This window comes from Strix uralensis, chromosome 6 (genome assembly GCF_047716275.1).
Source record: "Strix uralensis isolate ZFMK-TIS-50842 chromosome 6, bStrUra1, whole genome shotgun sequence".
NCBI lineage: Eukaryota > Metazoa > Chordata > Aves > Strigiformes > Strigidae > Strix > Strix uralensis.
In genome coordinates this window covers 14,922,693-14,938,324 of record NC_133977.1, presented here as the reverse complement: position 1 = coordinate 14,938,324, position 15,632 = coordinate 14,922,693, and the positions used below count along the sequence as shown (strand labels likewise).

Here is a 15,632-nt window from a genome sequence, read left to right as displayed (position 1 = left end):
CTTAGGGAGGGGAAAGTGGGGTCACCTGCACAACCATGACTTTTTAATTAAGGCCATCCCCAGCCCTGTTTCTTTTTTATCCCAACAAACCACTTCCAGGGCTGTGAATCTTTTCATGGCTAGAATCTTGTCAGGTGTAGCAGAGGGGTCATCACACCTCTCAGCTAAATTGTAATTTTTCAAAAGCAAGCAAGGAGAAGTGTTGCCCTTTGGTGTTCTTATACAATGTTCTAGGTGATCTGCATCAGCCACTTACAATCCAGGAAACACACCAATTCCGGTAATTTTTTTTTCAGTAGATATTCTTTGAAAATCTTATCCCTGAATATATCTATGTTTAAGAAGGCAAATAAGCATTCCTTATCTATCCATACAAGAGGTAGAAGAGATTACATTTAAAGCTTGGAAAAGAACAATCTGTGAAATTCTTTCATCCAAGCAGAACAAGTTAGCTTGCATTTGATCCCACTGTCTTATGCAATTATCTTAAAGTAAGGCCATATCTCCAGAGGGACTGCTTACCTTCCCCTGGTCGTTCTTGTCTGGACTACAGGCATTGCACAATCACCCAACCTAACATTCCCTTAGTTACACTACCCTTGCAGGTTAAAACTGGAGTAAAGCTTGGAAGCAGTAAAATAAATATTTTGTTCATTCTGCAAGACAGATATACACTGGGTATATAAAAAATGGAAAGCTTTAAAAATAAGGAAAAAGCCTATGCTTGCCATGTATGGACACATGAATGTGGAAATGAAACCACTGTTCTTTCTGGAGCTCGAGTGCTTGTACTTGCATCTGGAAGTGTAATACAATTTATCTCAGTTGTACAAGATGACTCCTCCATGCTTCTGAGAGCCTCAGTTGCAATAAATACAATTTCTTTAGATGAACGTGTTAGGGGTTGATGCCCACTTGAGGTGAGGCTGATGCAGCTCCGTTCCCCAAGGTCCAACCAGTAGCAAGGCTGAGCATGTATTCTAAATGAGCAAACACGCAAACATGTAAAACATATATACATATAAATACAGTTGGCCGCACAGATCAACACAGCCAGAAACACTCTGCACTCACGCAGACACAAACAGCACCAACGGCCTTGTCCTGTTCCCCTCTCTGACTGATTAGCATGAAGGTCCATTAGTGGAAAATGTACACATAGATACATACATACACACACACAATAAGGATCCCCTCTGGTAACTGGCCTTAGACACTCAGTCTATACAGTCCCAGGTGTCCCCCCCTTGCTGTCACCTGTATGTAAGACCCCCCAAGGCCCACAGCCCCTCTCCAGTATGTCTGTTGCTGTGAAATTCATTACTGCAGCAGATTAATGGGAAAGCACCAGGCTCGCCAAGTCACACGTTTTGAACTTTAAGCTTGCACACTGGTCATTCTTATTGTCAGTAGGAGCCAAATTTCATCTCACACCATTTTCGATACTGTTTTCCTTGAAACAGTATTGGTTATAGATCACTGTCACGAAATAGCAGGACAGTGCCTTACAAGTTTGCTTTTATTGAAGACATATTTAAGCAAATTCCAGTTAACAGCCCAATGAAATCCCCAAAATAGCACATTCAAAAATACCCTAAGGGAGATCACATTCAGAAGGAGGATTTTCACCTTTATATATGCAAATTTACAGATGTGGTGGTCTGTCCCCCTATATTTTTGCTCACTAATCTATGGTATCCCAGAAATCCTCACCTCTGTTATGAACTTCACCCAAAGCTGGTACTGGGAACCTGTCCTGCTGTTTAACCCTTCCTACCTCCAGTACACCTCCCTCACCTTGTGCCCTCTCCTTACCTACGGATGAATGCATCAGCTATGTCCTACTTCACCATTTTTGCTGGAAGGAAGGAGCAAAACTGTGGGTAAGGCAAAGGAGAGGAGGAGTGAGTGCTGACAGTGCAGTGAAGAGCAGTGATTATATTCTGGCTCTAAGAGAGATCAAAGTCAATAGTGGTTCAGAGATATCCAATGGTATGGAGCAGGCCTGAGATGGGCTGCCAGGAAGAAAAGAGCTATACTAGAGTATCAGTGTCTAGAAAACAGTTGGCAGTATGTACTTTTAGAATCTCTGTTCTACTCTAATACATGTGATACATTGCCCTATCACTGTTCAGTGTCTAATTCTGATCTTTGGGATTTTCATATACTAACAGAACAGAAAGAGTGGATAACAACAGTTGTGAATCTCCAACTCTGTGCAGAAGTGGCAAAATGGTCCTATTTGTGATCTGCTCTTTCTTGCAGGTATTTTTGAAATTGCACACAAATTCTTTGAAGTTCATGGGGTAACTCCAGAACTATTCCAGTGTAGCATGGAACACAATCTGATTTAGAAAGAACTGTATGTTTCAAAATGAGAGGTCTCTTACTTAGCAGGACAATAGAACTGGTGCTTATATCTTGTTCTGCAAAGACGGGTAGATGTATATATCTGTGTGTGTAAATATTACAGTTCTATTTCTTTCTTGCAGGAATGCTTTCAGTCAGTAAGTGGCTGAAGGAGTCACCTCGTTGTTTGATACTTAGGAAAGCAGTATTAATCTGTATTAATGGCCCATGGCTTACAGGTTCCAGCTTTATCTTTTGGAATCTGAAAGAAAATATAGAGAAAAATATATAAAGAAAACTTACTGTAATCCACAAATGCACAAATTTTGCATGCACAAATCCCCCGCTTTCTCATGTTATAAAAGGTTGTAAAATCAACCAACTTACCTCTAGTCAACGGTGGCATTCTTGTAATTGAACAGGTGATTAAGCACATCTCCCCATAGCACAGGTGAGCTCAGAGCCTGAAAGGCTCAGATTGGAGGAACTGGCGTATGAGGTTCCATTATGCAACATGGTTTAATGAGACTGCATTAAATCATGGAGGCTGTGATGTTTGCAAGGAAATCCTACATTTCTGAGGGAATCCTCCATGTTCCTGGAGATGGAACATCAACTCCTGTTGACTGGAGAACAACATCACCTTTATTTAAATTCTAAGTTGTTACCAAGTGTTTGCACAACACCTAGCCTGCCTTCTTGATCTTGGTTATGACTTCTATTAATATGCGAAGTTCTATCAGTGTTAAAGACTTGACCCTGGATATCCTGCACAGAAGGAAGCAGAAGTGTATGGATGTGGAATTCACAACCCCAACTTCCAGGCAGCTGAGGTGAGGGGGTCTCTAGCTGGCTGCCATTAGAAGGGATAGGGGCCTGCAGGTTTGCCTGACCCAGTCTGTGTCCCTTTTCATAGAGAAATTTTCAGCCTAGGGTACCACACAGTTGCTCAAACTCAGGTCTGTATGGCTTTTTAAGTTGAAAGCTTTAATTAATGGACCTTGTCACAGTTTGGTCTGGTGTTTCCTATTTTCTAGGCCCCCAAAGCATTTTAGTTTGCTTTATGACCAGATATGCACTGAGGGGAGAATGGCTGCTAAACTCTTGCTGTTTATCTGATTGATAATTGCTCCTATGCTTTTCTCCTTTAATTTTTAATTCCTTTTTTTTCTTTTTCTCTTCAACTTATAAATAAACAGAAATTTTGGGCAAGTGACAGTGTATTAAGGAACTCCAGATGTATCTACTTTTACAGTGCCAAAAAAATGAGTGCAGAGGAAAACCTGTTGAAGTGGCTAAAGATACTAAGTCAGAAAACAGTGTCATCATTCCCATCTCACCTTCCTTTCTGAAGAAAATCTTGCATGATCGTTGTTGTCTAGGACAGATAGAGGGAGGGAAGTTGGTTCCTGCCTCAGAGTCTTACAAAGATAAGTACTCTCCAGCAGGCTACTGCTCTGTCCTGCCAACCCCTTCTAGTGAGGGAAGTGCAAGATATAAGAGGACAAGATTGGAGGCATTACTCTGGAAAGAAGGACACAGAACTGCAAGGGCGAGGGTACATTTTCTTGCCATTTTCATTTTGAATAAAGCAGAGGGAAAGCACACAGATGGTTATCCAAATAACTTCAGTGACTGTGGTGGAAATTTCAATAAAAGGGCACAGTCCACCAGTTCTGGGTACCTGTTTCATCTATGTGAGAGGGAAGATATTAGACTTTCAGAGTGGGGAGCTGTACCATTCTCAAACCTACACGTCAAATCTACAAAGTAATTACAGTGCCAGAGATAGGCAGAAAATGGTCATCTTGCATGTTTGTAAAAAAAAAAAAAAAAAAAAAAATTGGGGTATTTAAAATCTATTGTCTTTCTTAAGCCCCATCATTTCAGTGTCTGCTGAATGTCTCTTCATTCCAGAAAACAAAGAAGAGAGAGCATGACCTGAAGGTCAAGGTGGAGGGCTCTCATAAACCCAGCTGGAAATGAATTTTACAATGGGAAGAAACATTGCTAGTCTCTGCTTTTTTAGAGATGTGTTCACTCAAGCAGCTCTAGGAATACTTCTTAGATCATGACACAGAAAATGACCTTATACAAAGTAATTGGGACCTAGACTGTTTAGGCCCTTACAGTTAATATTTTAAATTTGCACCCTTAGATTCTGTGGATGACACTCTCAATGGTGATGCTTTCATGGAAACATAAATCTAAAATGTTTTATTTGGGAGTGCTCTTGTGCACCCAGCCTGTGTTCTAACTCCATGTTGTGACAATATCTGGGTGCATATTAGGCCTTGCCCATGCCCTGGCAGAGGAGAGAGGCAGCTGGAGTGACTGGCTTTAGAAACTGTCAGCAGAGAGTTACATCAGCACATCTCCACTGTAGGTATCTGAAATACACCGAATTACACTAGCTCAGTATTTGGTCATGTCTGGCGTGTTTGGATTCCTTGGATCTCTGAGAACTTTCAAATCAGAAAAACATCAAAGACCAGGATTTGGCTGATGGGGATCATTTTAAAATTCACAATACAGCTACACTATCACAAAATCTTCCTGCTGGAACTTCAGTGCTCATGTTATAAAGCCATGAAATAACTCATGACTTCTCACATAAACTACCTTTTCTATATCCAAGTGGAATTAATTCTATGTGATGAAAGAGAGGAAGAAAGCCACCCACCCCCACTGTCCCCTTAGCCCCTCTTGCATGGATAAAGTTTGTGCTAATTTTGATAAGAAATGTGCCCTTTGTCTCTATCTATTTTCCTCATGGGGATGAGTTTGCTTACTCATTTACACCATGTAAGGCCATAAGAGTGGACTTTCTTCTGGAAATTCCTTTGTGTAGTGGTTTGGCTGGGATAGAGTTAATTTTCTTCACAGTAGCTAGTATGGGGCTGTGTTTTGGATTTGTGCTGAAGACGGTGTTGATAACACAGGGATGTTTTAGTTACTGCTGAGCAGTGCTTACACAGGGTCAAGGCCTCTTCTCCCTCTCACCCCACCCCACCAGCGAGCAGGCTGGGGGTGCACAAGGAGTTGTGAGGGGACACAGCCGGGACAACTGACCCCAACTGACCCAAGGGCTATCCCAGACCGTATGGCGTCATGCGCAGCATATACAGCTGGGGGAAGAAGGAAGGGGTTGCCATTCAAAGTGATGGTGTTTGTCTTCCCAAGTAACTATTATGTGTGATGAAGCCCTGTTTTCCCTGGAGATGACTGAACACCTGCCTGCCAATGGGAAGTGGTGAGTGAATTCCATTCCTTATTTTGCTTTGCAAGTGGCTTTTGCTTTACCTCTTAAACTGTCTTTATCTCAACCCATGATTTTTCTCACTTTTACCCTTCCAATTTTCTCCCCCATCCCACAGGGGGCAAGTGGGCGAGCAGCTGTGTGAGGTTTAGCTGTCTACTGGGGTTAAACCATGACACTTTGTCATATCTGCTCTAGATTTGAGGCTGGAACAGTAGGAATTCCTGTCTTTTAGTAGCCAGAAGCCTACACTCCCCTTTAATTCCCCTTTTATTTTGAGATGCTTTTTTTTTTTCTTTTGAGTCTATAAACAGTGCTCAATCCTAGTGCTGGGTGTCTCCTCAGAGGATGATGTACCCTTAAAACTGAAAGAATGGTGTTCTGCCACAGCTAGTGGAAGAACTGGGCTCTATTCCCATACCTATCACAGGTTTCCTGTGAGATTCTAGAAAGTTATGAGTCATCTTCTCTCATAACTTCTCTGCCTTTAAAAAGGATCATAATATTTTCTTCTTCCATCCTTTCTCCTGTCTAGGCAGTTTAAGCTCTTCAAGATGGACTTTTTCACCTTTGATGAAAGTTTCTAAGGGTTTCTAAGTGCTACTGTAATACCAACAAATCATAGGAATAAAATTAGTCCAAAATTTCAGAATTCCATAGCTGAAACTGGAATTATTTTTTTTGGAAAAAAAAATTTCTACCATACACTGCAGTCACTTACGGTTTTGCAGCAGAATCACCTGGTGTGCTTGCAAACAGTAAGTTTGACATGTTTACCTTGGAAGAATAGATAGCAATCGAGTTGCGTGATTTTGGCAGTAAATAGACACAGAAATGCTCAGGAATGCCACAGATGGCAGGGATCTTATATGTGTCTGGGCCAAGAGTGAGCTGCTCTCCTTCTGGGGAAAAGTAGATTTCTTCTAATGTATAAAGACCAACTCCCTGAGTGAAAGCCCCTTCAATCTGAGGAAAGAAAAAAAAGGTAAACTTCTACCTCTCATCCAGTCGTTTTGTAAGATAAAAATATATATACAATTAGACTTACTTTTTAAGACTACATATGAACTGGCATCTTTCCTTCCAAAAGTAGAAATTAGCCAACATAGACCAAAATAGGACCAAGCTGTCCTCATCTGACTTACACAAATATTTTCATTGGCTCAAGTTCTACTCTTCCTTATTCCTGGCTAAACTCACTGTAACTAGTAGAGTTACCTCTGATTTGCTTTTGCAAAATTGCCAAAGAGAACTGAGTCAAATCCACAGGAACTCCAGTGAGGAGATATTTGTTCAGGGACTATGACATAAATAGTCTGCTCAATCCGATATTTGCTTAAGAAGATTTGCAAATAGCTAGTGAAATTTCTTCTAGAGAAGAACATCTCAGACACAAATAGATGATAGGTTGGATATGAAGAGAAAATAACAGGCCAACCTAAAGTAGGAAGGAACAACTGCTGAGTAGACACCTGGGCTATGACAGTGGTGACGTAAACACTGGTGCAAGGTGAACATAGAATTGAACTGCTAAGAAAGAATGATTTGATAAATTGGCAATCCTTGAACGTGCAAAATGAACATAATCTTCTAGACAAAGGGCAAAATACATGAAGATGAACCTGTAATAGGATGAATATGCAGGATAAGAAAGGCTTTTAAATGTAGGTCGTAGTTTTAGGACCATTTCCTCTGACTCTGCAAAGAAATGACAAATATTTTTTAGACTCTGAGTTCACCACTACTTTCTTATTTATAAACTATTAGTGAGTGACACCACTTTTGTTAGTATTTGCCTGTAGATACAGGTAGTTGAATCCATAATACAAAGCTCAGATGCTAACTCACCTGTAGCATCTTAGTGTGGATTCCTTGTCCCAGTTCAATTCCACCATGAGTGATTAGCACAGACCTGTCTATATAGATATGGATGAGAGCTCCAGCCTGAAGAAAAGCCACAGAAACTTGGTAATTTTCTTACTTCACTAAACAAAGATGCATAAGTAAAAGAGCAGGGCAAAGACAGATTTAATTCACAAGAATCAGTATATTATTAAAAGGGAGTGGAAATTCTCCAGCAGTCTGACAAGAACAAATTTCATGGCTCTAAGATGGGATAGACTCTAAATGAGCTAGTAGTTATTCATAGGAATTCTGCAGGGATCATAGTAATTAGTTCAAATAACAGAAAACCATATTTTTCTTCTCATTAAACCAGGTGAATTCAGAACATGCTGGCTCTAGTTATAATGTATGTGTAGTCCCAGATACTATTCCCTCCTCATCCACAAAAAAAAAAAGAGGACAGAGCAGAATTTGAACCTGGAATCAAAGGCATTTTGGCCAGATGGCAAGGTATCTCCTACTATGAACATCTATATAACTTTTCTCTTAGAACAAGCAATAGCAGAGTTGTACTTTTGTTTTTCTGAAACTGAGGGATTAGTCCTAGTCCTTTTTGTTTCCCTGTATCCACACAGGGCAATGATAAACTGATGTTCACAGTATGTAATGTTGATGGAGCAATGACACAACTGCTCTTCTATTCTCTCTCATAGGCAGTCAAGAGAATGGCTTAGAACCTGATTCACTTTCTGTTTGTATTTTGTGCAGCCTTGTGCCAATAAATAGCTATCTTAAACAGGGGAAATGCAAGAAGCAGGTGGGAGTGGAAGTAATGAACTTTCATTCATGGTAAGATCAAGAACAAATAACTTGCCAAGGAATGGTGATGACAGAAATCAATCCCATACTAGCCATCCACTCCTGTGAAGAAACAAGTGGATACAAAAGAGAACTAGAAATCCTGTAGAGACATTTTGCTGTAGCATGCAATCAGCTACCAACACTCAGAGAGCAAACAGTAGAGCTTAAGCGGTTGTGAAATACAGTGCCTCCGGGACATCTTTTTATTTGTTACTAATTCTACATTGAGAAATAATGGTCATATGATCTTTTTGGTGCCAGCCTGTGACGTTTGCAATCAGGTAACATTTTGCTGATGTCAGTTAGAGTTTTAGCTGACAGAGACAAGATTAAACAATAAATCTATTCTCTAAGATTTAGGTCTAGATTTTTGGAAATTCATTAATTTTGGCCTGGCTTCTAGAATCCTCAGATAACCAGTATGTGTGCAAAATTTAAAAAAATACTAGAACTTCCACCAGAACATCTTATTGCTATTATCCATATATGACTCAGCAAACTCGTCTTTGTTTTCTTTAGCATACCTCTAACCCTAAGCTTGGCCTAAGCAATTCTTGATAAGTGATATATGAATCAAAGGTTTGAAATACATGTTAAATATAAGGCATGAGCCAGTCTTTGTCATAGGCTGAAGGTCCATGTAAAATTTAGAAAGAAGCCAAAGTCCTCTTGCTTTCATTTTGCTAGGGACATAGATGGGTTCCCTAACGCAAATCTAAAACTATAATGGGGATTCTCAGTTAAAAGATGACTGAACCAAAATGAAACATAAGCCAAATGCTGCTTTTCCAAGATAGCTATCATAGTACTTCAGGGACCCATGCAGTGGAAAAAAAAAAAAAAAGATATCACACTTTTTATTCAAACCCTGATCCTAATCCTGGTCTTAGAAATACTGTGGCACTTTATTTCTTCAGCAAAACTAAACATAAGCGAGGAACATCTATCAGCTGCAGCCCTTGTCCTACCTCTGGTATCTGTGTAAGACTCAAGAAAGAACCAAGATTCTAATTTCTTCTTTTTCCTAAACTTTACTGTAATGCTAATAGTGCCTGAAAATATTGCCAGTCTTCATCAAAATTAAACAGAAGACTTCCCTTCATTCTTTTCACCCTTCCCAGCTGCCTATGGAATACCTCAGGGGGAAAACAAACATCTCAGCCTTTGTTTTCTTCACTTTGTTTCTAACTTTAACCCTAACACTACCGTCAGTGATATCCAGGTAAGAAGTAGCTGGATGAAAACTAAATATAAGCCTTTGCCTTTTCTGAAAGCAAGGCTTATCAGAATTTTGAAGTTCATAGATGACTGCAAGAATCACCTTCCATTCCTTCTTTTCTTTATCTCTACCTATATCTGCAACCTAAACCCTAATATTAATAATGCCACTGTTATCAGTATCTGCCAATAACCTGTTAATAAATAGAAATTAAAATGAACTGTTCATCACTTAAAACATCACCATCACCTCAGACTGAGGATGAAATTAATTATATTAGGCCTTTTTTCAAATATGTGAGGTAACAGCTATATGAAATGTCCCGTCCTGAAAGATTTGGTTACTTGATATACATATATGCAGTATATGCAATTACTCAGACCTGTGACCCCTGCAGGACTGAGAAATAGACCAAAATTATCCTTCCATCTGTAGCCACAATCCTGATACAATTCCTAGTATCAAACATATATAGATGACCTATATATACTACAGCAGCTATTCACTCAGCTAGCCCTCATCTTAGTTCCTGAAGTCCATGCAAGGCTCGTTAATAAACCAACCACTTAACCACTTTACCCCAAAACACAATCCTGCCCCAACAACATATTTTATCCTAGATTCAACCATAATAAGGTAATGGATACCCAGAAGAATATGAAATACATATTCTATTGACATTGGTCAGTCACAGTCCCGTTCCTTGTCTTATGGTTAATACAAGATCTAATAAAAAAATAAAATTTCCTCCTTTCTTTTCCCCAAACAGTTCTAAATCTTGTCTAATCATAACTAGAATCAAACAGTACCTTTGTGAGCAATATCTTCAGCAAAATGAAAAATATATCCAGCCTCTCCCAGAAACAGTCAGCAGCCAAACAAAATTCATGCAAGAGTCAATAGGAAAAACAACTCCTCAACCCTTCTTTATCCAAATCATATTGAACCATAAACCCTGTCCTGGAGGGTTTCAGTGTGCTCAAATCCCAAAACCAAAGAGAAGGGTTTTGCCCCTGCTACCCCCAGTTGCCAAGCTGACTTCAGTGCTGGCATTGTTTACCTAGTTATTTTTAATGTAAGGATTTAGAAGTCAAAAGGAAGAGTTTTGTTACCAGCTGAATCTTGCATTACTTTGCAGAGCTGGATTTGTATCTGGGAAGCAGCTCGTATTCAATTCTGATTTATGTACTTGTCACCTGAGGATGGGGTAGGGCTGACGTTAGCACTATTTTGGAGTAAGAAAAGGGATGGATGGTTCTGCTTTTTCTGGGTATTGCATGGGCTGTAGGAATAGCATGATAGCTGCAGATTTGATTCATAGCATTTGTCAGGGTACTCAGGACTAGGACAAGACTGGTGCTGGGTTAGGATTTCAGAAGAGGGGGAGTTTGATTTCTTTGCTGCATCTTGTTAGTCAATGAAATTAAGCTGATTTGCCCCAGAAGAAACTATTGAGCAAAATATCTTATCCTCTCACTCACTTTATATTTTCCAAGAAAAGGGTGCCATCCATCAGTGATTAACATATCCATATTTCTTTCAAGGACAAAATGGACTGGATGCCTGGTTCTCAAGTGAACATAAAAAAATTCACTTTTATTACAGTCTATTCATGCAGATTGCAAATGACATTACATGTACATGGCCAAACTCCTAGTGATGGCAATAAATCAGTCCATTCTGTGTTTTAGTTTCTTATTAACCCACCATACCTATGAGTTTAGGCTGATTCAGCAGATTTTTTTTTTTTTTTTTTTTGGCTACAGGAACAAGGTAGAGGAAACTTTTCATTGGTTTAGCTTTTCGATGGTTTCCCTTTAGCTTCTCAACAGGAGGATGCAAGTTCCATGAAGCATGCACAGGACATGGCGAGGAAGCCAGAGCAAAGGAGAGCTGTGGCACAAAGGGCTGATGTGAGCACACCTATGTATTAGGATAAAAACACTTTCACTGAATATCTAGAGTGAAATTCAAGCCACTGTGCCTGGGACAGGCCTGAATGGTTGGGAATTGTACAGATCAGCCCTGAGAGAAACTGCCTCCATGCCTTTGTTTTGGCTCTCACATAGTAAGTGAACACCATTGCCAAAAGCCCAGAGAATTTTCAAGCCTCTACCCAAGATTTACTGCCAAAGAGATAAAAACGATGATGTCATCAAGATAACCCCTCAAGTTCCTTTTTCATTCAGTCTGGTCATCTTTCATTTGTTTTAGTTAAATCACTCATTTGATTTAGTTAAATCAACTTGTTGGCTGCCACTGCTGCAACTACAGCACAGAGTGAAGGTTTAGTAACCTTCCCACCAAATGCTCCACTATGTGTCACATGGCACACAATTTTATTGGACTGGAGGTTTAAAGCTGAAGCCACTAATTCCTACAAAGGTAAACATCCAGGATTTTACTGAAAATTACATTAAAAAATGCCTATTTTCCATGGCTAACCATATGTTAAAAGCTAACAGGTTTAAGAATCCTGGGCAGAAAAATAGAGTTGCTATAGAAACAAACAAACAAAAAGATTTCAAACAAGTAAAGATGCTACTGAAAGCATAATCTAGTCTTTAAAGAACAGTGGAAATGTAAAAATAGCCACATAAACTAGTTTGATTACCTGATGCCAGATATGTTAATCTCTATATAGAACTGCAAGTTTCACCTGTGGCTGGAGATAAAGCATCCACTAAAATATCAAGCTGAATGGAACAGACTGATTGTTTACAGCACACTAGACAGTGTAGCTACAATACTGACAAACCACTGCATTCTGAAAATATCTCCTCTGACAGTGCTTCCAGAGATGCAAATAGAGGTTTAACTTGTCAGGCTGACAGGGTAAGCTTAAAAAATGCAAGCCAGTGATGAACTGCAAAAGCTTATTCTAAAGATGTACAAATTAATGTATATTCTTTGAAACTGTTTTTTTCTACAGGCCTACAACCCAATTCTGAAGTTAGCTAGTACCCATTAATTTTTTTTTCATGTAATTTCATATGATTCATATGTTGTTATTATTCACATATTCATTTATCATTATTACACATGATTTTGACTCCATCATCATCAAGGTAGCTATTCATATGAGCAATGCAACTTGTCTGAATACTCCTTCTAAAGCTGAAGACACTCATTGCTGCAAAAAAGTGTTTATCGAGGAATATGGCCAATATGTCTAAGACAGAACTAGTCTTTTCTCAACAAGAAGGTTATAGCTATATTATCTATCCAAGACACTACGAGAGACTGAAATGTCAAATGATTGTCTCCAAGCTTGCTTGTGTGTGTGCAAACTTCAAGGACAAGCTGTGGCCTTTGGATTAGTCTAAGGAATGTCACCCAAGGAAGCAGGAGTGTATCGAAAGATGCACCCCCCACTCCCTTGCAGTTGCATTGTCAAACTCCTTAGATAAGCCTCAAAGGGGGAGACATGGACTGAGCGAAACCAAATGTTTATCACTGGCTCCACCGCGTAAGCCCGTTACTTTGTGGCTCTATTGTGTATGCCAGACACCATGCATGCAATGCTAATGACTTTGTGCCTTCCCCATTGAACTGATAAGAGGTGAGCATTTCTGCCCCAGAAGCTGGCTGATTGCTCAAGAAGCATGAAGTCAGCAGAAACCTGTGGGAACAGAGGAAAAACTAAAGGTAGACAGGTATACTAATCAGCTGATAAGATGAACTTAAAAGGCAACCGAGAACTTTGCTGTGTGTGCACCCACCACCGAAGAGGACCAATGGGACGCTGCTAGATCCAGGTGCACCCACCACCAAAGAACTGAAGACTAGGGACCAACGAGATGCTGCTGGATCCATGGTTGTGACTATTCTTGTGACTCTATTCCAGATGCTTACTTTATTTCTGTCTTTTCCTTCCATTCTGTCCTATCGCTACCACTCTTCGCTTTTAATAATAAAAACTGTTTTGGATGTACAGCATTTGACCTTGTTTGTGTCTTAATCTTGCTCTTGGGATCATAGCAAAACCTCCCCCGACACTGGATCAGGACAGATACCCTTTGTTCATCTCATAGTAATACTGCTCATTTGTGTCTGCACTGCATTGGATAATAGAAATAGCACAAGACCTAGTGTTACATTCAGCTTTATCATTAGTAGTCAGGCCACTTATTTTCATAAAAAGATTAAAATCGATTAATCTGAATTGGGAACACCATTAGGGAGTTTCAGGAGAAGCACAGAAGACTGAAAGCAACTCCTGGCCATGTAGTTCAGCTTTAAGGTTATTTAGGAAGGTAAGAAACAAGTATGATTAATACTTTGTTTTACCTGTACATCTGTTGCATGCTGAGTTGACACATACACATCCATTTCTTTACCCTCCATTCTTGGAACAACAAGCAGACCAATTGATTCCAGGTAAAAATGTTTCTGTCCTCCCATGTGCAATTCACCTGTTACGTATATAATTATAGGAAAATCTAAGCTGGGTTTATTAAGAGGAAATTATTCAATCACCTAATCCTTGTATAGCTTTTTTTTTTTTTCCCCCCACCCCAGGATAAGATCAGTGTCAAATTAATATCTCATGCTTTTTCCTGTTTAGGAGGTTACATCTCTTCTGCTATAACAGAATTACAATGTCTTCTTCTGAATCACTCTGTGAGAGAAAATACAGCTTTCCTCTTCTTCCTTTCTTATCCCCTTTCCATTAGTATGCCCTTCAATTACACTTTTCTCTACCCATTTCTACCCAACACTACTTTTGTACCATTTTCCTTAGAGAGAAGGAAATCTGTCAGCACAGCATAAAAGCTAATTCTGTAAATTCGCTAAGTAACCTTAACTTTATGCCATCCTTGGGTCTGACAGTATTTCCCTAGCAGTTATTCATGAAACACATGTTCATGCAGAAGTAGGAGGAATCAGAACTGAAGCCACTAGAGGGTGACATGACATTTGGTGGGGAACAGTTGGAAAAAGTCCAAAGGAAAGCAGAAAAAATCATCAGAGGTCTTGAACCTACATGGAGAAGATTGACAGAATTGAGGTGGCTCAGCCCAAAAATATGAAGGAAGACATGAATCTTCAAATTCGTGGAAGGCTGCTGCAAAGAGGAAGAGAATATTCTGTGCTATGTGCTCACCGTAGAGAGAACAAGAGCATAGTAGTATTTAAATTGCAGCATATTGTTAACAATGAGGATAATCCTTCTAATGTTAGGAATGGTGAAGCACTGGAAAAAATTGCCTGGGGAGACTGAGGAGTCTTCATGCTCAGAGGTCTCCAAGAACAACTTAGATAAATCTTATCATTCTTTCAAACATGGTACAGACAGGATTGATGTTGGAAAAAGGAAAAGGGGTTTATGGTCTGCTACATTCCCTCCTGTGATCAAGCAGGTGTTAATTCATGTGTAGTTAGTGTGAAGAGAAAAACTCAGCTGCAGAAATTTAGGGAGTGATAACAGCAGAAGGTAGGTGTGATAATATATGTCATGAGACGATAATAAGAAAAGCACATGAGCAGGACACATGAGTTGTTTAAGCATTTATAAGGTGCTCACTAACAAATTTCAGAGCTGCGTTCAAGTGTTAGAAACACAGAATTAGGGGGAGTATTAAAACTGGCCAGTGTTAAGAGAAGCATATCTTGGTATCATATACCTTAATTTTAATACGTCTTTTTACACTGTCCCACAAATTACTCTTACAAGCAAGTTGAGAAGTACAATCCAGATAAAATCAGGGATACCACTGGTTGAAAGCTGCACTCAGAAAGCAGTTTACAGGATTGGCTGTCAATCTGCAAAGATGATGCATGTAGAATCATAGTAGAGTCTTTTCTGGGTCTAATGTTACATCATGTTGCTTTAATAACTAATAAGTAAACTACAAATAACATCAAACTGGAAAGGGCTGCAAGCCCTTTAAAGGACACTTTCAGATTTGAAAGTGATTTTTCTACATTGGAGAAGTGGCCTGAAGTCAATCTCATGAAGTTCAGTATGGGTAAGTGCCAGTACTTTAGACAGCACTATTGAACAAGATCTAAGCAGGGATTAAAAAGAAGCACAACCTGACTCTATATCCATAACTAATAACACCACAAAAACCCTAATCTCATTTGTGATACTAA

The 15,632-nt window shown here is 39.5% G+C and overlaps 1 long non-coding RNA gene and 1 pseudogene across 1 annotated transcript; both read right to left on the bottom strand.

Annotated features, from left to right (window-relative positions):
* Positions 1-1,501: 1,501 nt before the first annotated feature.
* LOC141944942 (uncharacterized) lies at positions 1,502-3,053 on the bottom strand. Its single transcript, XR_012629374.1, has 2 exons — positions 2,737-3,053; positions 1,502-2,611 (listed from the first exon to the last, which is right to left on the bottom strand). It is a non-coding gene; the product is annotated as an uncharacterized LOC141944942 (long non-coding RNA).
* Positions 3,054-4,636: 1,583 nt separating this feature from the next.
* The window catches only part of LOC141945552 (aldehyde oxidase 2-like), a 30,776-nt pseudogene continuing 19,780 nt past the window's right edge, over positions 4,637-15,632 (bottom strand).